Source organism: Mustela erminea, chromosome 19 (genome assembly GCF_009829155.1).
Source record: "Mustela erminea isolate mMusErm1 chromosome 19, mMusErm1.Pri, whole genome shotgun sequence".
Taxonomy (NCBI): domain Eukaryota; kingdom Metazoa; phylum Chordata; class Mammalia; order Carnivora; family Mustelidae; genus Mustela; species Mustela erminea.
This window is the reverse complement of record NC_045632.1, coordinates 27,191,402-27,214,586: the sequence shown is the minus strand read 5'-3', so window position 1 is coordinate 27,214,586 and position 23,185 is coordinate 27,191,402. Positions and strand designations below refer to the sequence as shown.

At 44.6% G+C, this 23,185-nt stretch overlaps 1 long non-coding RNA gene across 1 annotated transcript; it reads left to right on the top strand.

Annotated features, from left to right (window-relative positions):
- The first annotated feature begins 2,957 nt into the window (after positions 1-2,957).
- LOC116578884 lies at positions 2,958-20,946 on the top strand. Its single transcript, XR_004281076.1, has 3 exons — positions 2,958-2,968; positions 15,915-15,924; positions 20,874-20,946. It is a non-coding gene; the product is annotated as an uncharacterized LOC116578884 (long non-coding RNA).
- Positions 20,947-23,185: the final 2,239 nt, after the last annotated feature.

Here is a 23,185-nt window from a genome sequence, read left to right as displayed (position 1 = left end):
ACTTGATTTTTTTTTTTTTTAAGATTTTATTTATTTGACAGAGACAGAAGAGAGAGAGTGGGGGAAGCAGGCTCCCCGCTGGGCAGAGAGCCGGATGTGGGGCTGGATCCCAACCCTGAGATCATGACCTGAGCCAAAGGCAGAGGCTTAACCCACTGAGCCACTCAGGCACCCCTCTCTCCACACTTTAAATGGCAGTCTAGAGAAAATAACAAGGCAAAACCATGGAGGCCAGAGAGCATGAGATAACACTTTAACAGGAGACAGGGACATGCGAAGGGACAAGTGGCAGGAAATAAATCTGAAAATTTAATTTAGGGTCAGGTCAGAGGAAAGCTAAGGAATTTCAGAAGTCATTGAATATTTTTGAGAAAGGAAAGAAAAGATTAAGTGAAGGAACCAATTAAACCAAAACAGGAGAAGTATGTAATCACATCGTGCCTTGGTTTCTTTATCTGCAAAATGGACATACTGATATTTACTTGTTACTCTTATTGAGAGGATTAAATGAATAGTACCTGTGAAGGGCTTATAGGTATTTACACTTATACATTTTATTTATTTACTTATTTTAGTGGGGGGCAGATAGGGGAGAGGGAGACAGAAGAAGAGGAAGAGAGAGAATCTGGAGCAGATTCTTTCTCAAAAGGAGAAATTTTTGAGATTCTCAAAAGGAGCTCAATATGGGTTTCAATGTCATGACCAGAAATCATGGGCTGAGCCAAAACCAAGATCCTGATGCTTAACCGACTGGGCCACCCAGGTGCCCCTTGTACAGCTGATTTAAAACCTCTTTAAACCCCAATTTCCACAGGTATAAAGTGACAGTAATATTTCCTTCATGGGGTTGTTGCATGATTCAAAAATACAATATGTGAATGGCATTTAGCCATTAGCACGGTACCTAGCTTTCACTAAATGTTCAAAAATGCTGGTTATTACTTGCTATTATTAGAAGACATAAAGCCAAATAAAAACTAAATTCTGTAGCCAAATCAAGAGTTAATACAAATTCAAATATCTGCATATGTGAAAACAATTCAAATAATTTGTGGGTTTATTTCCACTTCTATTTGGATGTTTAGAAGAGTTTGAGCATAAACCCAGAGAAGGGACTATATCTGTTCAGTTGTTTATCCTCCCCAAAAGGGAACCTTTAAGCATATTGCTGACTTAGGGGGTAACTTACCTAAAACGACCTCAGCAAAAATCCTACAGTTGAGTTTTGACCCTGGTCAAGTCCCATTGTGACCCAGCAAAATCCTGGGTCTTGTCCCCGGGGAGGGAATAAAGCTAGCTCCGTTCATTCCAAAAGGGGCTCGGCAGAGCATTCAAAGGAAGCAGAGGCTGATTCTTCTACCTCTCCAAAGCTACCTACCCCTGGTGCCCCAAACAGAGCTGGCTCTTGCAAACCAGGTGCAAATGGGGGCCCTCTCCGGACTTTGCACCCCTCAGGGCAGCTCTGCTCAAGCTTACTGTCTTTCCCATTCTCTCCTAAGGTAGGGACTGTAGTCTAGGACTTTACCTTCCTAGTCAAAACCCAGGGAGCCAAGTGGGCTAAAAGAATCACCGTCGTCCTCACTGCATTGCACTGAATTTTCCAGAATCAGTCTCTCTAGTTAAAACAGCTTCCTTCTCCTTTCGACAAAATCAAACCAAAATAAAAAATCCTGAAGTCGAAGTCCTAGTGAGGAAAATAGTTGCACATAATTCCACAAGCAGCTGAACTCTGAATCTAGTTTGAACTTCGTGATGCCTGTGTCAGCCTATTCTCAGTGATATAAAGAAGGATTAATTCAGGGAGATTAAAAGGAGGAAGACTGTGGAAAAGCTAAAATCACTGTGCCCAATTTATCTCCAAAACCTGTATTGATGCCTACTGTGTTCCAGGCCCTGTTTTGGGGCAGTGGGGATGAATAAATTCCTGGCAATAGTCTTAAAGAGTATCACTGAGGGAGATAGAAGATTAAACCCATCGACATAAGGACCACAGGACAGGATAAGCACCAAAATCAAAGCAATTATCATGTGAGGCAGCACAATGGGGCAGGCAAACGTGTCAGAAAGTCTCCCGGGGGACATGACACTGAAGCTATGTTTCTATGACTAGAGTTCCTCACCAGGTATCGAGGTACAGAGAGAAGTGAATCAAAGGGAAGACGTTTTCTAGGATCTTGATAGTCAAAGTGACTAGCATCATTTTAATCACCTGCACAATTTCAAGATCCATCCCAGATCTGCTGACACCTCAACAAGGTCCTCATGTGATTCACAGACACTGTAATACCTCTGCACAGTCAGAGCAAAGGAAGGACAGAAATCTGTCTGCTCAGGGAATTATAGGAAGCTCAGACCAATCAGGAAACCAGTGAAAGGCAGAAGTAGATGAGGCTAGAGAAGCAGATCCCACACCCACACCACAATTGCAAAGAAGATAAGACCCTTCTTAACCGAAGTTCCTCCACTTAGAACCCCCAGACCTGTCCAATAACGTACAAATCAAACCACAGCAAAGTGAGGGGCACTGCCAGCTTGACTCTGGGATCTGTCCCACCTGAGACCAGAACTGACCCCCCACTTGCATTTCCTCCTCCAGGCATGAGTCCTCGCTAATTTAGCTGTCTTCTGCCTACACCACCAGGCCACGCTGATGAAAGTGCATTCAGACCAATGAATTAGGCTGATTTCTATGAACCCTAATTGTCTTGTTTGGATTCCTTGCCAACAACTAAGATGTGGCGAGCAACTAGCATGACTTCATTATGGTTTCCAGAATCCCCATGGATGCTGCAGGCTTCTGTGCATAAGGGTAGGTGTAAAGCCGTGTGTACACCTGGATGCATTGCACCGTGCACCACAGCATGCACACTGAATAGTTCCTCAGACCACCACCTCCTCCCTCCAGCCTGTGGTCTCCCCTCTGGGAGTAAAGCGGGATCTGCCAGACAGAATGGAGACACAGACGCTGGTAAGGATCCATGACCTTCATTCAAAGAACCTATGGACAATTGCTTGATCTTTTGGGTCTCCTTCCCTTCATCTCTTGGCACACTCATGGAGCTGTTTCCCTCACCCCTTAATGCATTCCATCCTTATTCCCAAATGCTACATGCTCCTTTACATGGTTTTGCAAATGCCATTCTCTCTGCTGGGCATGCCCTTCTGCCTGCCTGAAGAACTCTCCATTCAAGCTGTGCTCCTCCTAAAGTCTGCTGTGAAACTCCTGAGCAGAGTAAGTGAGGCTCTCCTCTCCCCGTCAATAGTCCATAATCCGGGCCTCCACTTAAGCTTCTCATATTGAACCGAGGCTGGAGTCTGGAGGGCTCCTCCAAGGCAGGAACTACATAATCTGCTTTCATCTGTCCCCTAGCACCAAGCGCATTTCTTACTACAGAGTAGATATCCAATAAATACAAGGAGAAAATTCCACTTTACTAGGACTGAGAACACACATTTTTGTGAATAAGTTTAGTGAAACAATAAGGTTAATTTTTATTAAATCTGCACCATGATGTAAAGAATACAGGGCAAATCTACAGTGCCCCCATCTTTCCTCAGGGCTGCCTGAACATGCAGAAGTAAAAAGCAGGGGAAAGATGTGAATTGAAATACTGGGAGGTGAGGAGAAAGAAAACTTAAGAGCATGTGGCTGATCCAGCAGAGCAATGTCTGCCCCAGGACAGTTCTGAACCTCAGAGGCTCCTTGAGCCAGCCCAGTTGAGGGAGCTTTCCTATGTCTTTCTGAGCAAGACTGGACCTTGTTTGTGAGGAGCAAGGAGATGTGAATGAGGTACTTCTACATCCAGGGGGAGCAGGTTTCAGCTCGAGCTGAGGCTCCCACGACAAACAAAGGTGCAAAATCACATTTGGAATGCTGGGTTGCCAAGGAAAGAGCCCCAGGGCTGGGGATCTTCTGGGTCTCCATCCCTTCATCTCTTGGCACACTCTTTGCATCCCTATGCTCAGAGCAGGTCATTTACATCTAACTGTGGAAGGAGGGTTCAGGTGACAGAGTGAAAAGAAAAAAAAAAAGGTTAAGAACATGGGTAGCCACAATCAGTTAGGTGTCTAATCTTGATTTTGGCTCAGGTCAGGATCTCAGAGTCATGAGATAGAGCCCGATGTGGGGGTTCCACGCTCTGAGCGGAGTTCTGCTTGAGATTTTCTCTCTCTCCCTCTTTCTCTGCCTTCCCTCCCACTGTCTCTCAAATAAATACATAAATCTTTTAAAAATAAATAAATAAATAAAGGGAAAAGAAAAAGAAGATGACGAGTAACCAGATAAGCCGGGGTCCCATCTGGGCTCTACTGCAGACGAGGAGCCATGTGGTCTTTCCTTGAATTTGCCGAGGCACAACTCTCTCATCTATAAAATTGAGGTATTTACAGCAGCTCCCTCATGGGGTTGGTTGGGGAGACATTCTGCAGTGCCTACCGCTGTGCTGAGTGCACCATGTGTTTTTAATAAATGGTCCCTCTTACCCTACCCTGCCATCTGACAATCATTACTGCCTGAAACAGGAAAGGGGGACCATCAGCTCATAGCTCTTGTGGAGAGGGTCAGTCTCAAGCATAATAAGATCAACAATCACATTCTAAGACCCCCTCTCACAGTGCTCTCCAATGTGTCTTCACAGATTTCAGAGAAGCAGGAGCCCCAGTTCAGACGTATGGCGTGACGTGATGCCCTGGTTGTAAGCCCTGACTGTGCCACGGGAGCTTAAGGAAGAAATGAGGCCTCTCTGGACCCCATTTTCCCCCTTCGGTTAAATGGTGCCATTCACAATGATCCCACAAGGAGTGAATAAAAGGATACAGGGATGCACGCAAGTGTGTTTTATAAACTATAGAGCTTGGGATGATATTATCACATCCCACCCTATCTGCTTGGTAGGGTGGACACACTGCTCTTAGGATTTGTGTTGGACCTGGATTTGGGGGGAAGGCAGAAGATTTTTGTGTTTTTCCCACTTTCCCTTTGGGGGCTTTTGAAGTCTAGCTGACTTCTCTTGGATGGCAACCTCATCGGGGCTTCAACAACTCGTCCATTCAACACATGCTAATTTGGGACTTCCAATTTTCTGGGTGTTCTGCATACTGGGAATACTTTGATGAACACTGCATACAACCAGTATGGATTATTTTCACTGTCTGTGCCCAAGGAACCCAAGTCACGTTGCTGGAACATGAGATCACAGCCTACAAAAGATGAGACAATTCCAGCCCAGAAAGGTTAAATAATCCAGTACATTACTTAAGATACCACAGCAAGCTGGTAGATGAGTTGTGCTTGGATTCCAAAGCTTCACAATATTGAAATAAAATGGTGTATTAACAATTTAATGTAATGCGGTAACCTATTGAGAAATTACCCCATGCTTTGTTTTGGTCATTTGAGATTTTGGAAAAAACAAAGGAAAGAAACTTCCAGCCTCCCTCACCACCCCATGATTGACAGGGCTTTGGTCCTCATGGGACCAAAAGTCCTGTGAGTCCCTCATTTCCCAGAATGCCACACAGCTCTTCAAAGGGCAGTAGGCACGTGGATGTAGAAATCTTCAAACACTTTAGATTTCTTTTTCCTTTATGGGTGTTTGGTAAGCCTCAAGTAGAATTATTGCTGATAGAAAAGTCACCTGTTTATTGGGTGCTAGAGAGGACTAACATCCTAGTTGTCAATAACACGAACTTCTGGTGCTTCCAGAGCTTCCCTACAAACCTATTTAAGTCACCCTGCTGCATAAAGAACCCCTGGGCAGCTTAGAACTGGCACATTGTCACTTCCGCCTCATCCAGAATAAAACATGACTGAGCCCAATGTCAAGGTGGAAACATATTATACACCTGTGGCAGGAGAAACTGGCACCTTCACTTGGTCAAGGGAATGCATACAGGGAAGGATGAACAATTGAAGATGAGGCAATCTCCCCAGGAAGGAGAGACTAGGGAGAAGCCTGCCCTGTAAGCAAATGTGTGGGGGTCACAACAGGACTGCAAGGTGGCTGGTCGGACTGAAGAGGAAGGTCCTTGGGTCGAGCATGTGAAGAAAGGCTTGGGGAGACTGGTTGCTGATGGCAGCCAGATTTCCATAGGTCAGATGAATCCAGTGACTTCCCTTTGCACTTGGAATCAAACCCAAAGGCACTAACCTGGAGCTTCTGGAATGCTAAGAAGTAAGAAAGTACGAAACAAAACAAAACCCCCAAAACAAACAACAAAAAAAGCCACTATAATAACAGTATGTCAGAGAGACCCAGCAACCAATGGGAAGAGACTCAGTGGCCAAATCTGGGACAATTTGAGCAACAAAATAAAGTAGTACTGGACTATAATTCATATGTATAAGATATATATCCAGACTGATATAAATACAAGATTAAGTAAATAAGAGAATAGACCAATCTCCCATGTAGAAAAAACCCAGAGCTTTTGCCTGATCTATATGCCCCTGCCTACCTCTCCAACATCATCCCTTTACCCACAGTATTCTAGCTATACTGCATTTCCTGGGGGCTTAGCACCTGGTATTCCTTTGCATGGAACGTTCTGCCTCCAATTCATACAGTTGACTGCCTCTTGGCACTTAGGTCAAATGTCACCTCTACAGAGGAGTCTTCCCTGATTACCCCAACCATTCCCTCTTCTTTTGCCACCTCATTTCCCTCACAGCACTTGGTGTTTCAAACACGATCTTATTAATTTTTATTAACTCATTTATTTGGGCTCTCTAGTTTACAAAATAAACCACGGGAACGGTAACCTTGTCTGTGTTCTTTACCACTGTGTCCCTGATTGCAGGCACATAGTGACAGGTAATATGCATGGAATAAATGGGTGAGTAAATGACTGCTTACCGACCTCCACAGTCACGAAGCCAGGCACAGGGCCTAGTGCGGAATAAGGATGAATACTGTTTGTTTTGTGGATGTGTGCATGGATTAACATACAAATAAATGAGGAGATTGATGAATGAGCAAGGAAAATAAGGACCGAGCATGAGTAAGTGAGGAAACTATGTCTTTAAGACCTTGGGCTGCCCCTGTGTAACACATCAGTAGTGAATGCATTAGTCCAGGCTGGTTCTGCAAAGCTGATCTGCATATTGCATGGAGAGCCACCCTGGTTGGATTTATGGATCACGTAGACCTCAGCTTTTGGAAATGCCTATTTAGAGTAGGGTAGGAGGGATACCCATGAACTTTTCCTCTCTAAACCCTTAATGAGGCTTTTGGAACACATCATTTGGAGAGGATGCTCAGCTCTGTGAGGCCCAAGGTATAAAAATAGATGGATTTACTTACTGAAATGATTCCCTGCCATATTTTCCCTATGTGGCATAATGATTAAAACTCATAAATTACCATTAAGTGTGAAGTGAACAAACATTGAACCTGTGAGTATCTCCTCCATCCCAGAACTGGGTCTGGGGAGCCCTCAGGAAGTTGTGATGGTCTGTAGCAAGGCACTTCAACTGGAAGCCCAGAAGCCACATCAGGAAGGAAGCTCAAAGGGCTCACAGTCCCCAGACACAGAGTGAATGAGTGCTTAGCCACTGAAATCTGTGGCTGGAGGGGAAGGTCCAGGAGGATGAGGGGTTCAGGACACCTCATCACCAGGGGAAGAATTCTCTCAAGTTCTGTGGGAACTGTGTGTGCAGTGTATAGAGTGTGGAAGGACCATTGTCCACACTCCTTAAATCAGCAAATCAAGGACCATCCCCCACACTCCTTGAATCAGCAAATCTGTAGTGCAATCCTGTCCAATCCTGGCCCAGTGGAAGGCATCTGCCATCTGAGGACCCTGGAGAAAGGAAACATGCTTTGCTTGTCCCCATGTGGTCCCAGTAGGGCTTAGCGTGGTGAATTCTAAACTAGCTATTGAATCAATACCTTCTTAAAAATTTTTAAAAACAAAAATTTCCAGGTCCCAGCCTGGACCAATGAGTTAGGATCTCTCAGGATGGGAATCAAGGCAGCTGTGTTTTTAAAACCCCCTGAGTACCTTACTTGCCTTCTCTCCATCATTAAAATAGAAATGAACAAGATGAATGGGGCACTTGTGAAGGAGACCCAAGCAGACTGTGGTGGTCTGATGTTGCTGAGCAGAGTTTGGAGTCCAGGCTGCTACAGTGGCTGGAATTTGTGGGGTAAGGCACTGGAGGGGAAATCCTTCAGAAGGGGGTGTGGGCATGTCTCATGGGTCCTTGGGTGTAGCCTGGTCTTTGGAAGCCCAGAGCAGGACTCAGTGAGGCCCAGCAGAGGGCAGGTGCTTAGGGCCTGAGGACAAACTGGAAATGTCAGAGGCTATGCAGTGCTTGGCGCTCCAGGAATGGAGAAGACTTGGTGTGCATCCCAATGAAGACTGCAAAATCGTTACATACTAGGGTAAGACCAGACTCCTGAGCAAAGCTTCTCAACTTCTGCGGCCCTGATACTCTGAGCAGGTAATCCTTTGTTGCGAAGGCTGTTCTGAGCATTATAAGACGTTTAGCTGCTCTACCCATTAGAAGCCAATAACACCCACCTCCATTTGTGACAGCTCAAAATGCCTCTAGACATTGCAAAATGTCCTCAGGGGGACAAAATCACCCTCAGGTGAGAACCACTGCCCCAGAGTCAGGGCTACATCTCGTAACTAGTGAAGAAACCGAAATAAACCAGAAATGACCTGTCCTAACAAAATCTACAAAAATTACACCAGTCCTAATGAAAAAACGAAACAAAGCCAAATAGGATCAAGAGGATTCACCAGTAATTTAAGGGTTTGTAATAACTTACAGCCCCTAAAGGAAAAGCAACATAATCCAGCCTGTCTTATATGTCATCATCTACAATATCCAGCATACAGAGAAACATTACTAGGCAAGCAAAGTGGGAACATGTGACTCATAACCAAGAAATGGGCAATCAAATAGTTCACAACACTTTATTGTATATCCAAAAATTTCCAAGAGAGTCAATTTTTTAAGTTCTCGATATAAGAAAAAGAATTTGTGCCCACGTGAGGTTATAGATGTTAACTAAATTTATTGTGGTGGTCACTTCACAGTATATGCATATATCAAATCATTTTGTTGTGCATCTGAGCTTTATACAATGTCAATTATATCTCAACAAAACTGGAAAGAAAGGAAACTGGTAATCAATAGAAACATTCTTAAATGGCACAGGTATTGGAATTAGCAAAAGGACCCTCAATCGGCTGTTATAAATATGCTCAAAAACTTAACAGATGGCTATGATGAGACAAGAAAAGGAGACCTCCAGCAGAGAAACGGGAACTATGAAAAAGAATCAAATAGAAAGGATAAAACTGAAAATTCCAATATTTGTAATGAAAAATTCATTAAATGGGGTTAAGAAGAGATTGGAGACTACAGAATAAAGGATCAGGAAACCTGAAGGTAGATCAATAGAAATGATTCAACATGAAAACAGAGAGTAAAGAGTTTTTTTTTTTTTTTAAAGAAACAACCATCACGTTATACAGTCAATTGTTTTTAGACAAACATGTCAAAATTATTCAATGAGGAAAGAAAGTCTTGTCAGCAAATAATATTTAAACAACTGAATAGTGATATGAGAAAAATAGAACCACACATTGTATTCAAAAATCAACTTGAGATGAACCATACATTTAAACATAAAATCTAACTTCTGGAACAACATAAAATCTAACACCTGAAAGAAGACAAGAGAACATTTTGGGTTAGCCAAGGTTTTTTAAGTAGGACACAAACAGCAAAGAACAATAACTACATATAAATAATAAATTGGATGCCATCAAAATTAAAACTTTTTGTTCCTCAAAAGATACCATTAAAAGAATGGATTCAGGGGCGCCTGGGTGGCTCAGTGGGTTAAAGCCTCTGCCTTCAGCTCAGGTCATGATCCGAGAGTCCTGGGATTGAGCCCTGAGTTGGGCTCTCTGCTCAGCGGGGAGCCTGCTTCCTCCTCTCTCTCTGCCTGTTTCTCTGCTTGCTTCTCTGCCTACTTGTGATCTCTGTCAAATAAATAAATAAAATCTTTAAAAAAAGAAAAATGGATTCACCACAGAAGGGAGCTACACTTGTGGTGAGCACAGCATAAGGTATGGAAAAGTTGAAGCACTATGTTGTACCCACAAAACTAATGGAACATTGTGTGTCAACTATCCTCAAATTAAAATTTTTAAAAAATTGATTTACTGTCCTTGATACCATGAAGACTACTCATGATTCATAGAAAGAAGTAAAAAATCACCGTGAATGGGAATTTGAAAGAAGTTGATCCCAACCCCCATGGAGGATGTTGAGGGGTTCAAGACCTCAGTGGAGGAAGTATCTGCAGATGTGGCGGAAACAGCAAGAGAACTAGAATTAGAAGTGGAGCCTGGAGATATGACTGAATTGCTGCCATCTCATGACAAAGCTTTAAGGCACGAGGACTTGCTTCTTATGGATGAGCAAAGAAAGTGGTTTCTTCAGATGGAACCTGCTCGTGGTGAAGACGCTGTGAGGACTGTTGAAATGAAAATAGAGGATTCAGAATATTACATGGACTTAGTTGATAAAGCAGCAGCACCAGGTTTAAGAAGATTGACTCCACTTTAAAAGAAGTTCTCTGGGTAAAACGCTACCAAACAGCATCACATGCTGTGGAGAGGTCGTCTGTGAAAGAAGAGTCGATGAATGTGGCAAATGTCATTGTTGCCTTATTTGAAGAAATTATCACAGTCACCCCAGCCTTCAGCATTGAGGCAAAACCCTCCACCAGCAAAACAATGACTACTTGCTGAAAGCTCAAATGCGGTTAGCATTATTTTAGCAATAAAAACGTTATAATTAAGTACGTACATTGTGTTTTAGACACGATGTTGTTGTACACTTAATGGACGACAGAATGGTGTGAACATAACTTGTACACGCACTGGAAAACCAAAAAATTCATTTGACTTGCTTTATTGAGATATTCGCTTTATTGCAGTGGTCTGGAACCAAATCTGTAGTATCTTTGAGGTATGCCTGTATAGTTCATTGATTTTTGGTAAAGATATCAGGGCAATTTAGTGGAATAAAAGAACTATTTCCACAAAGGGTACTGGCACAAACAGATAACTGCATGGGGAAAGATTAACTTCCTCCTCATACTAGACAAAAATTCAATTTGTACTGGATCAAAGACATAAATGTAAATGTAAATGCCCAAACCGTACAGTTCTAAGCTTCTAGGAGAATACTTGTGAGAAAATCCTCAGGTCTTGAAGTAGGCAAAGATTTCTCAGTGAAAGCCTTATACATACAAACCATGAAAAGTCTATGAACTGGACTTCACCAAAATTTTAAATGTCTTTTTATCGGAAGACATCATTAAGAGAAAGAAAGGCAAACCACATACTGGGAAAAGGTATTTGTATATCTGACCTATATCTGACAAAATGCTCGTAGTATATCTACTGTGTATTTATATCTATCTATCATCTATCTATCTATCACTAATCATCTCCTACAATTCAATAAAATAGAATACCTAAAAAGATGAACCAAAACTTGAAAAGACAGTTCATTAAAAATATATATTTGAATAACAAATAAGCTTATGAAAACCATTTGTCATCTGGAAAATTCAAGTTACAATTCTAATAAGATTCTACTTTATACCCACTAAAATACCTGTCATCACAAAATGTTGAAAACAATGTGAAGCAATGGAAGCTGTCATATTTGCTAGTGGGTGTGCCAAAGATTACAAGCACTTTGGAAAAGTCTTTGGTGGTTTCTTATAAAATTAACTGTATACCTACTCTGCGACCGAGAAATTCAGCTCTAATGCTAGCTGCATTGCTAGCAGTGAACAAAGAGGTAACCAAATGAAGACAGAAGGTAATTTGAGATTTTTTTTTTAAGATTTTATTTATTTAACAGAGAGAGATGACAAGTAGGCACAGAGAGAGAGAGAGAAGGAGGAAGCAGGCTCCCTGCCGAGCAGAGAGCCCGATGCGGGACTCGATCCCAGAACTCTGAGATCATGACCTGAGCCGAAGGCAGAGGCTCAACCCACTGAGCCACCCAGGCACCCGGTAATTTGAGATTTTAGATGTGATCCGGTAATGCTTTAACCTGCTTAGCGAGGTTGTGGTGGGGTTGGCTGCCATTGTTTGTATCAGTTCGTGAGATCCTTGAAGGCAGAGATGGTTCTGAGTCATTCCTAGCCTCTAGCACAATGCCTGAAGACATTCCAAATGTGTTTTACTCAGTGGCTGAGTCGGAATGAGTGAATGAACTAAAGGAATGAATGGAAACTGATGAACCCAAATCCACAATCAAAAGAAGGCAATTAAGCCCCAACTCAGGAAATACTAATAAATGTGAACAGGCACTTAGAGAAGGGATTAGACTGGAGATGCCTGGAAGGCTTCCTGGAGGAGGTTAATTCTGAACTGGTTCTCTAAAGAAGGTTCAGAAGCCCTTGGGTGAATAAGAGAACGGGCAGGGCTGGAGGAGAAGACTCAGATGAGGCGAACACTCTGGAGAGAAGCCTGGTTGGAGACACATGCACCTGTGGGCAGGTGGCATAGAATACTCTGCTGAGACTTGTCACCTCAGCCAGGTGACAAGAAAGGGTTCTTCTCAGCCCTTCTGCCCGACATTCCACTGACTCACAACCTACCAGCACTCAGCACCATCATGCACCGTTCTCCAGGTGGTGGCTTAAGTGCTATTGTCCCTGTGCCATCCTCCTCTGGCCCAGGTAGAGTGTCCAGCCAACATTAGGCCTCTTTCTCAGCACGCTTGGCTGACCTCCGAGCAAGCAGCTGATGTGGGGCTTGTTCCAGAGGTGATTTGTCACTGCAGCAGGGGTGCGGGAGGAAGTGGGATGGGGCCATAGCCAACCTGAGCCCTGACCTCAGATTTAAACTAGCTGTACCAACCTGCTAAGCCCTGGGGGGGGAAAAAACCCCATTTTTTAAACCGAGTCATCATCGTAACCTAGACCATCTTTAAAACATCAATGAACCATCTCAGACTAGAAACTTACTTTTTTTTTTTTTTTTTCTCAGTGAAAGACCTAGCATGATGGTCTTCCAACATTAGTGAAGATTAGCTTCATCTGGTGGACCTGTTCGACCACAGATGGCTGGACCTCACCCAGAGTCTCCCACTCTGTGGGTCTGGGGTGAGGCCCAAGAACTTGTATTTCTAAGGAACTGCCAAGTGGTACTGATGCTCCTGACCCAGGGATCGCCCCTGAGAACCATTAATCCAGATGATCTAGGAGCACCACGGTATACTCCAGACCTGAACCGTGCAGCTCTTTGGTTGCTGGTCTTATGAAAACCCGGCTTTGGAGTGAGAACCATAACACTGATAATTGTACTCCTCGAGCAGCCACCTCTCATGCTGTGGTTCTTAATCTTCTTGGTGTTAAGATTTCCTTTGAATATCTGGTTTGAAAAATCACGGGAGCCAGTTCTACAGAAGAACGCATGCACACACAGAATTTTACCTGCAGTTTGCTGGGGTTGAGTCCAGACCGATTTCCAGAGCAGCAGAAAGCCTGCTATGTAACAATAGGCTGCACCTGTAGTGGAGAACAGGGTGTCAGGGCTCTCTGCTGTGTGATGTTGAGTTAACAGCTTACCCTCTCTGGGACTCTAAAATGAGGCTCATCAAACCTTCTTTGGATTACCTTCAGAGAATGGGGTCTTTTGGGGGAAACTGGATAATGAATCTTCACTTTTGATAGGAAATTCTATCTTGCTTGTTTTAAAATTTTGGCCATGTGTAAATTAAAACACAGGTACACCACACTTGACTCTTGCATTTTAGTCTTCCGAATACATGTACACAGACTTTTTCATGAAATCCAAATCAATAGCCAATTAAAAACCTTAAAAGCCTGTGTGTGGTGCATACAAATGAAATTTTAAAAATCCTCAGCCGTGTTAGTTTTTAGTTCCCATGTATACAGCAATGAAATCACACTAAAATGGCAAATAACTCAAGCTAAGTAAATGTGGTATAAATATTAAACACGTACCATCCTCCCCGGGTTGTTTGAGACTCAAGTGGGAAAATGTACGTGAAAGAACTTTAGAAACGTGTTGTCTGCACTTAAAGGTTGTTTTGATTGGTACGATCGTCATGCTAATACCTACGGGGCTCAGAACCCCACCAAGGGCCTCCTATAAGCTCCTTTCTGCGAGTTTCCGACACCCATTCCCCTCACACTTATTCTCAGGTTGGGTCGGGGGGCTCTTCTCTGAGAGAACCTCAAGTCCTTAACTCTAAGTCCTAGTGTGTGTGTGTGTGTGTGCGTGTGTGTGCCTGAACAGGTGTGTGCATGTGTGTGTGCGCACCTGGGCGTGTGTGTACGCACCTGGGCAAGTGTGTGCACATGTGTATATGGTCTTTAAGGTGTGAATGTACGCTCCTCGTTCCTCGTCTCTCCCTCTCTGTCTCTCTGTCCAAACACACACACACATAAACAAGTGAATAATAACAAATGATATGTAAAAGCCATGAGCTGTCCTTTGCTTGGCCGGCAAGGCCTGTCCCCAAGTTGGCCCTCTTGCCCTGCTTTCCCTAAGTCATCATCAGCTTCTGAGTTTTTTCAGTGAGCTCATCACCGAGGTCCCAGTGGTCAGTCAGCGACTCCCTGGAAGTGCAATTAGTGTCCACCTCACACAACAAGCAGGTTCTAACAGACTCCAGCTCCCCTTCCCTGAAGTTCTCATCTCCTGCTGTGGTGACGTCCTCAGCCAAGCCGCCCTCATTAAGGTTCCTGGCTGTCCTCACCTGACATTGCCTATCCAGACTGAGTCTGGGAGGTAGATGGAGCATTGGCCTGGAATCCCGGACCCCAGGTCCTAGGCAGGCCCCACTCTGCCTGACTCGTGAGCCTTGCTTCATATGCTTTCCCTCTCTGGGCCTCAGTGTCTCCACATATAAAATGTGAACAGCTGAATTAGACCTATGGTTCTAAGCCTTTTGTGGGGAGCTGTGGGGCCCTTTGAAGAGCTAATGAAGCAATGGGGTCTCCTTCCCAGAAAAGCACACATGAACATGCAAGCAAAAATGGTGCATGTTCGATTTTAGGGGTTCAGCAGGACCAAAAACCCTAGGACAGCCCTGAGTTTCATTCCAGCACTACCAACTATGCAAGGGGACGGTAAACTCTCTTCCCCCAGTCCGTCTCTCCTCTCTTTCTGTCCCTCGGTGTGGTTAGAGGGATCAAAGAGGCAACAAATGGAGAAACTGAACATGTGAGGTCTGGGTCATATCAATACAGAGGCCACGCTACACCTCCTTGTTAACTCCACGATGACGATATCTACCTTTTAATAAACAACTACTTAGTGCCAAATGACGTACTAAGAGCTATCCTGCATAATCTTATTTAATTTTCAAATTAATCCTCTGAGAGGGGTACCATTACCTCCATCTTGCAGTTGAGAAAATGGATCACACAAATTTTAATTACCTTGTCTGAGATCACGCGGTCAGTAAGCGGCATAGAGCAGATATGTTTTGACTGAGATAGAAGAGCCAGATAATGGGTTGTCCAGGTTCTCTGTCACAGGGATGACTTTTAATGCACTGGAAGAAACAGTAAAAGTGATTTCTGGACTGACAGAGCAGGGCATCTACTCGAGGACAGACAGACACACACATGCATGTGCACATATGCACGTACACATTGACACACACACGGACCAAGAAAGCCAAGTTAGACCAGTATAGATGGACACAGAAGTTGAAGCAGCCTTGGGATTGAGGTGCCTAGAAGGACCAGGCAAAGAAGTTAATCAGGGGCAGTTCCTAGAGGAGGAAAAACTGGGCTAAACTAGAAAAAAAAAAAAAAAAAGGAAAAGATAAACAGATGGTGAAGGACAAAGAAGGCACGTTCTAGGCAGGAGGACTGACTGAGACAGAGGGAGCCTGGGGTCATTCCAGTTTGGCAAACATTCACTGAGTACCTACTAGGTGCACTCTGCTGCAGTGTGAGAGGTCTTGCCCTTCAGCCGCTCAGTGTCTAGCGGGGGTGACAGGAGGCAAGCAGCGCTGCCAGTCCGTGTGACTCAGGCAGCCGAAGGGCTTGTAAAGAGCCAAGATGTGGCTTCAGAGCCCATCAGTCCTGGGTTTGAATCCCAGCTCTGTCACTCACTGATTGCATGGTAAACTTGTTAATAAATTTATCTGCGACAGCTTCAGTGTTCTCATGTGTAAAATGGAATCAAACACCAGATCTGCCTTGAAGAGCTGTTGAAAGTGTTAACTGGGGAGGCATGGGTGGCTCAGTCGGTTAAGCTCTGCATTTCTCCCAGATCATGATCCCAGAGTCCTAGGATAGAGCCCCGCATGGGGCTCCCTGCTCATTGGGGAGTCTGCTTCTCCCTGTCTGCGTGCCACTCCCCTGCTTTGTGCTCTTTCTCTCTGACAAATAAATAAATATAATGCTTAGGGACACCTGGTTAGCTCAGTCAGGGTAAGTAGCTGCCTTCAGCTCAGGTCATGATCCCGGGATCCTGGGATCGAGTTCCACATTGGGCTCCTAGCTCACTAGGAAGCCTGCTTCTCTCTCTTCCTCTGCCTGCCACTCTGCCTACTTGTGCATGCACTCTCTCTCTCTCTGTCAAATAAATAGAATCTTAAAAAAAAAAAATAGAATCTTAAAAAAAAATAGAATAGAATCTTTAAAAAATAGAATCTTACAAAAAAATAGAATCTTAAAAAACATCTTACAGAATCTTAAAAAAACAAAAAAAAAGGAAAGTGTTAACTGAGATAATGTATCTGGAGGTCTTAGTATAGTACTGACCAAGAACAAGCACTAAATGGTCATGACTTTTAACGGCCTCTTCACTTACAACTGTAATAAAGTTATTAGCATGATGCCCGGCACATACTAGATACTTAAGTGTTAGTGTCTGTTCATTCAAGATAAAAAAAAAAAAATTGCTTTATTGTATCAGAGGGGAAACGGAGAGTGTCTGCTTGGCTCCCTTGACTGATGTCCGGGGAGCGAATCGCATAGTTCTTTAGAAGAGAGGCAACGTGCTAATGAACTGTACGGGTTTGGAGAACTGGACACTCATCAGTGACAACCAGTAACTCTGACAGGTGAAATTGAATGCTTAGAACATTTCACTTGATTCCTTTCAAACACACACATAGAGACGGGCCTACATCTCGGCTTTTTCCTTAATTGGTCACATTTTGAAGCATGCTGCTTACTTGTGACCCCGGAGTTAATAAACAGCCAGTCGGAGCCCTCACTATATCGAAAGCAGTTTACAGGAAGGAGATTTGCTGGGTGCCAACAATCATCCACTGGGGTTTTAGAGCAAATTACACATCCATCAATTTCTTTTCTCCTAGGAGGTATTGTTTCAGGCCAAGGGATCCTTGCTAGAAGTGAGATCAATAGATAGAAATTCAAATTTACTCTAAAGACACCTAAAATACAACATGTCCCCAAAGGGCTCCATTTCCTTACCCTCCCCCACAAAGCGAGTCTCCCTCCTGCCTCAGACAGAGGGGGAGGCTGGCACCAGGCCATAGGCTCAGCATCTTCCTTGCCACCTCCCTCACACCCCACCTTTAATCAATCTCCCAATCTGATGATTCCCCCTCCGAGATGTCTCTCCACTCCCATTCCCACAGCCCTAGACCCTCGTCTGGTGCTAATGAGACACCTGCCATTGTCTCCTAAATGCTCCCCCTGCCGCCATTCTAGCTCCCTTTCAAGCTATTCTCCGTGTGGTTGCAAAGCAGATCCTTCTAAAATGCAAATTCAGTCCCATCATGCTCCGATTAAAACTTTCCAAAGGCTCCCTGTGAACTTCAGGATAAAGTCTCAGCTTCATATGATGGCAAGCAAGGTGCTTCAACATCCCAAGGCTGCCTACCTTCCTGCCTCCCTGTTCCCTTTCCTCTGCTATGATAGATGCTTCAGCAGGACCAAAGGCCCTAAAAAGACTCCTGGCTCTGCCCAGCTATGCATCCAGTCCTGGAGGCCCTCCTTTCCTTGTTGGCCTGGAAACTTCATCCCTTGCCCTCCTGCAAAGCTACATGCTGACATTATTACCTGTGTGAAGCCTTCTGCAGCAGCCGTCTCTCCTAGAAATAGAGTTTATCATCCCGTCTTGTAACAATGTGAATATATTTCAATTGTGGAATACATGTCACTGTATTAAAACTCCATATATTCAAGCCTGCTCTTTATTCCAAAACGAGGACAAGGTGATGTCAGGATCCTTGTATCTTTCTATCCAAAGTGCAAGCCCAAGCGGGCTTCATGTGGATAATTTCACTTCACCTTCACCATAGTCATATTAGGTGGGTACTATTACTGTTTCCATTTTACACGGAAAGAAACTGAGGCTTGGAGAGATTAGGCAGCTTGTACAAGATCACACAGGCAGGAAGTATGAGCCGCAGACTTGATCTCAGGGCTGAGTGACTCGAAAGGGCTCAAGAAACACTGGTTTCTGGGGTGCCTGGGTGGCTCAGTGGGTTAAAGCATTGGGCTCTCTGTTCAGCAGGGAGCCTTCTTCCCCTCCCCCACCTCTGCCTGCCTCTCTGCCTACTTGTGATCTCTGTCAAATAAATAAATAAATAAATAAATAAATAAATAAATAAATAAATAAAATCTTTAAAAAAAAAAAAAAAAGAAAGAAACACTGGTTTCTTTACTGGATGCTAATTGGGCACTTGCTCTTTTAAATCATATCCCCCCTAACTGTATGTGCTCTAAACACATTTAGAACAAGAGCCTAAAAGACCCTGATGGGAATGTTCGGGGGTATATTTAGTGTATCAAGGGAGTCTACGTACATGAACTTTTTCAAAACAAAACTCACAAGAACATGTAGTCATGCAAAGAGCCTGAATTTAGAGAACCCAGGTTCTGAACAACTATGATCATTTTATTTGTTGCATAACCTTCCTCAAGCCAAAAGCTTCAGGTGCCTGCAGCTGGAATGGTGGGACCAGCGGGCTGTGAGCGGGGGCAGTGACAGCGTCCGCTTCAAGCAGTAGCCGTAAATTACAAGATTCCATTCACTGACCATTGACAACTGTGCTAAGCACGCGGCATGACTTGGCTCTCTGATAACTTGCCCAGGGTTGCACTGTGCCAGCAAGCAGCAGAGCGAGTACTAAACCCCATGTCCACCTGAGGCCAGAACTCAGGCTCTGGCCACTATTACATGACTACTACACACTGCTGCACCTTATGGCGTACTAAGAACTAAACAATTTCAGGAGCTGGAAGGGACCCCCAAGGTGGAGCTTCTGGGGTCCAAATGCTCTGGCCAGGCCATGTGATGAACATGTTATGTGCACTGGGACTGTGAAGACCATTACAACCAGGGAGCAAGGGTCCAACTGCCTACATGAGCCTGGCGTCTCATCTTCTGTGCTAAAAACTTCACTTCCGCCAACAAAGACTAAGACATCCTCAGCATCCTCAGGAAGGTAGAAGCCAAAAAGAGGTCAAGGGAATAGGAAACCTCTGTATTCTTGACCAAAACAAAACAAATAAAAAAAAATTCCTGATGCTTCTCCCAGCGTGGCACTGAAAGAGTTAACCTGAAACTGCCTCTATGATGAATGGCTATAATACTGTCTATGTAATGGGTTTCCTATTTAAATTTTGTGAGGATTTAATCAGTTGGGCGCAGCTGTGCAAGCTGCACCATAAACTATGTTGAAAAATATGTAGACATATACATTTATCTGCTACAAATTAAGCTCACTTAGAGGTGGTCTTAATGGCCCATGTAGCCATCATTACAAGCATAAATTCTAAACTGTCTGTTTCCAGTGAATTTGCTTTGAGAAAAAAATTAATGCTCATCCTTAGCAGAGCACAGTAATAAATGAAAGGACCCTTAATTTGCAAAGCGCTAATAGCCCGGCCATTTTTCATTAGGAACCCTACACTGGATCGTGTATGGCAGGGTGGCTTCATGGGGGATTCCGCTGCCCAGGCTGGGGAGGGACGGGCATGCCTTTCTGGAACCCTGCCCTCTGTGGTCTACCTGATCTGCTCAGAGGAAGACCGAAATCCTGATTCCAAGGAGAGGCTGTTGCCCGCATACCCATCAGTTTGGGTAGCACCCTTCCATCCAGGGAGACACACCAGGCTTTGCTCAGTGCACAGACAACGCAATAGTTAGCACACATCTTGGTGCTAATGAGAATCTATAGCAAAGAGAAGTTCTGCCCCCTCTCTTAGGTCCCAGGACTAGAAAGGGGACAAGACGGCAGAGTTTGAGTCCCAGCCTTCTACTCTGGCACAGTCTCATCTTGGCAACTCCCTTCTCCTTGCGGAAACCGAGAGCTGCCGGTTTGTAAGACATTCTCTTTTCTCATATCTCAGTTGATCCTCAGTTTACTTATAACATCCCTAGGAGGGGAGTACCATTATTTTCCCCACTTTAAATATGGTGATGGGCCCTGGACAGGGGTGTGACAAGAGAAGCACCTAGATGTAAAGTTCGGGAAATCATTCACTCTCAGGTCCCTGCAAGTGCCAAGTCTACATTTGCATGACCCTGACATTGAATGGCTCCTTAAACTTTGCTGCTGAAGTGCCACTCTTGTGTCACCCTAGTCCCACTCCTGAATGGGGACCCCAAGGCACAAAGAAACTGAGTGACTTGCCCAAGGACATGAGAGAGCTAGAGTCTAATTCATAGCCAGTTAACTCTAAATTCCATATCTTTTCCATGTGTCTGATGATTCCCATTTAAATTGAGAAGTTTGGTTTTGTTTAGCCTATCATGGGCACTCAATGTGAGTCAAGCTGTATAGCAGAAGCTTTGACATATTTGCCCCGTCTCATTTTGGGTTTGCACTAGAAAGTAGCAGAAGGGGGGCTCCTGAGTGGCTCTGCTGGTTGAGCCTCTGATGCTTGATTTCCGCTCAGGTCATGATCTCAGGGACGTGGGATAGAGCCCAGCACTGGGCTTCATCTGTGCTCAGCACAGAGTCTGCTTATCTCTCTCCCCGTTCCCTGCCCCTTCCACTTTCTCTCTCTCTCTCTGGTTCCCCCTCTCTCTCTAAAATAAATAACACATAAAAATGTTTAAAAAAAAAAAGGAAGCTGTGAAAGGATGGAAACACTGAAAATCAGAATTTAAAGCAAACAAACAAACGAGCCTATTGAAGCCTGACCAGTGATGAAGACAGCACTGCTCTCCCAGGACTGTCCTGAGTGGCATGCTAGATAACTCCTTTCCTGACCTAGGAGACATCTCCCAGAGCTCTTACCCTCTGCATCTGGCCACTGGACCAGCCTCCTTATTTGAGACAAGTCATCAAACGGGGAGACAAGTTATTTCTCCTCTAAGCCTGCTCTAGGAAGGCTTCATTCAGCATGCCCTGCACCATTTCCATGGCAAGCACCAGGGGAGGAGAATAAATCTTTGCAGATCTGGCCTGCGGTTCTGCACAATTTAACAATTGACAAGATTGTGGAAACAGGCAAGTGTCGTTACTGAGTTAGCATCATTGCTTTGAAACAGATGATGAAATTAGAAGCAGCCAAATAGAGGCGCTTGCCCCCCATGCTGAGTGTCTGGGAAAGGTGATCATGAGAAGCTGCACTTACCCTATCCCTGGGCGGGTTCCAGCGGGTGGCATCCACACAGGACAGTCTCAGTGGGCACTGGGCAGACTGTGGGAGTGGGGAGCCAAGCACAGTTTTGGAGTTCACATGCAGAGAAGACCAGGCTGAAACCCTGACAGATTGCACTTATATTTAAAGTTAAATATATGGCCGGACATTTCACAGATACTAAAATGTTTAACAGCAAGTAGGGGTGGAACTCATCTGAACCCATGCCTGATGCTAGGGGCCTCTTTTCTGCACTAGCAGTTTCTAAGCCAGCTCCCCTCTGCTCGTGGAACCCCTCATCTGACTCACCGGATGTCATTTCCTCTAGAATGCGGTCTCTGGTGCTTTATCCTGCTCCAGACTGACTTGAAGTCGCTTGTGGCACTCTCGGAACTCCTGCAAGGTACAACTCTGCCCTTTCAGCCCTTCCTACATGAGGTCTGTCCCCCATGCAGCCTGGGGAGGGCAAAGGCCACAGTGATTCATCCAATGAAGCTGCTCATTTCCTAGATCTAACCATCTTATAACAAATAATGATAATAATCAATAATGGTCAACAGCAGGGTTTCCCAAACTTTAAGGTGTATAAACCTGGTTTAAATCATGATTCTCATTCACCTGGTCTGATAATTGGCATTTATCCCAAGGTCCATGCTGCTGAACCAGGGACCACCCTTTGAACCTGGAGGATCTATGTCACCATGTCAGGCTTACGCATGGACTGTGATAAGTCCAGAGAGATGGGACCGCACCCCAACTCTAATCTACTGAAACGAGGTGGTCAGGCTGCCTGAAATCTCTCTTTCATTTCTTCAGAGCAGATGGTCAGTCAGCACACACTAGCCCTAAAGAGCATTTAACTGGATGTTCTAAGAGATAAATTTTACCTCAAAAGAGAGGCTGATACACAGGTTGGGTTTGGGGGGATGGGGAGGTCCCACTGAACATAAGGGCCAGCATAGCCCTGCTGTGACTTGCCCAGGCTCTGGGCCAGCCTGTGTGGTTTGTGTCCTGACTGTCACTTACAGCCTGTGGGGCCCTAGGCAGGTTACTCAACCTCCCTGTGCCTCAGATGCCCCATCTTTAACATGGAGATCATTAGAACCCGTCCTCCGTGCGGTTGGTGAGGGCTGGCCAAGAAAACATATGCGGGTTGGTTCCTAGTACTGGATCAATGTCAGTTGTTACTTAATGCACAAAGGGAGACCTGTCTCTGCCTTACCCCAGAAGAATAACTTCAGGGCAGTGCTCGAAGCCCAAACTGGACACCTTGGAGGCCAAGAACGTGGTCACTATTAGAGAAAGCTGCGGGTTCAAAGTGGAGTCACGTGCCCATGGGAGAGCAGACCCAGACTTACTTGCAGTTCCATCCTCTTTATGTGTGGAATTTTAAGCCAATCAATACAGATTTTGGGGGTCCACACCAAGGAGGTTATCTGCCACTTAGGCTCTCTCCATCCCCCAAAAGGGAGATGAGGTCATCTGCAGGATAAGACCCCCAGCCCTTGCCTCTAAGGGAAGGTGACCTCCCCTGAAGCAAACCTTTCTTTTCTTTTGTAATAACTTCCCTGCCCCACCCT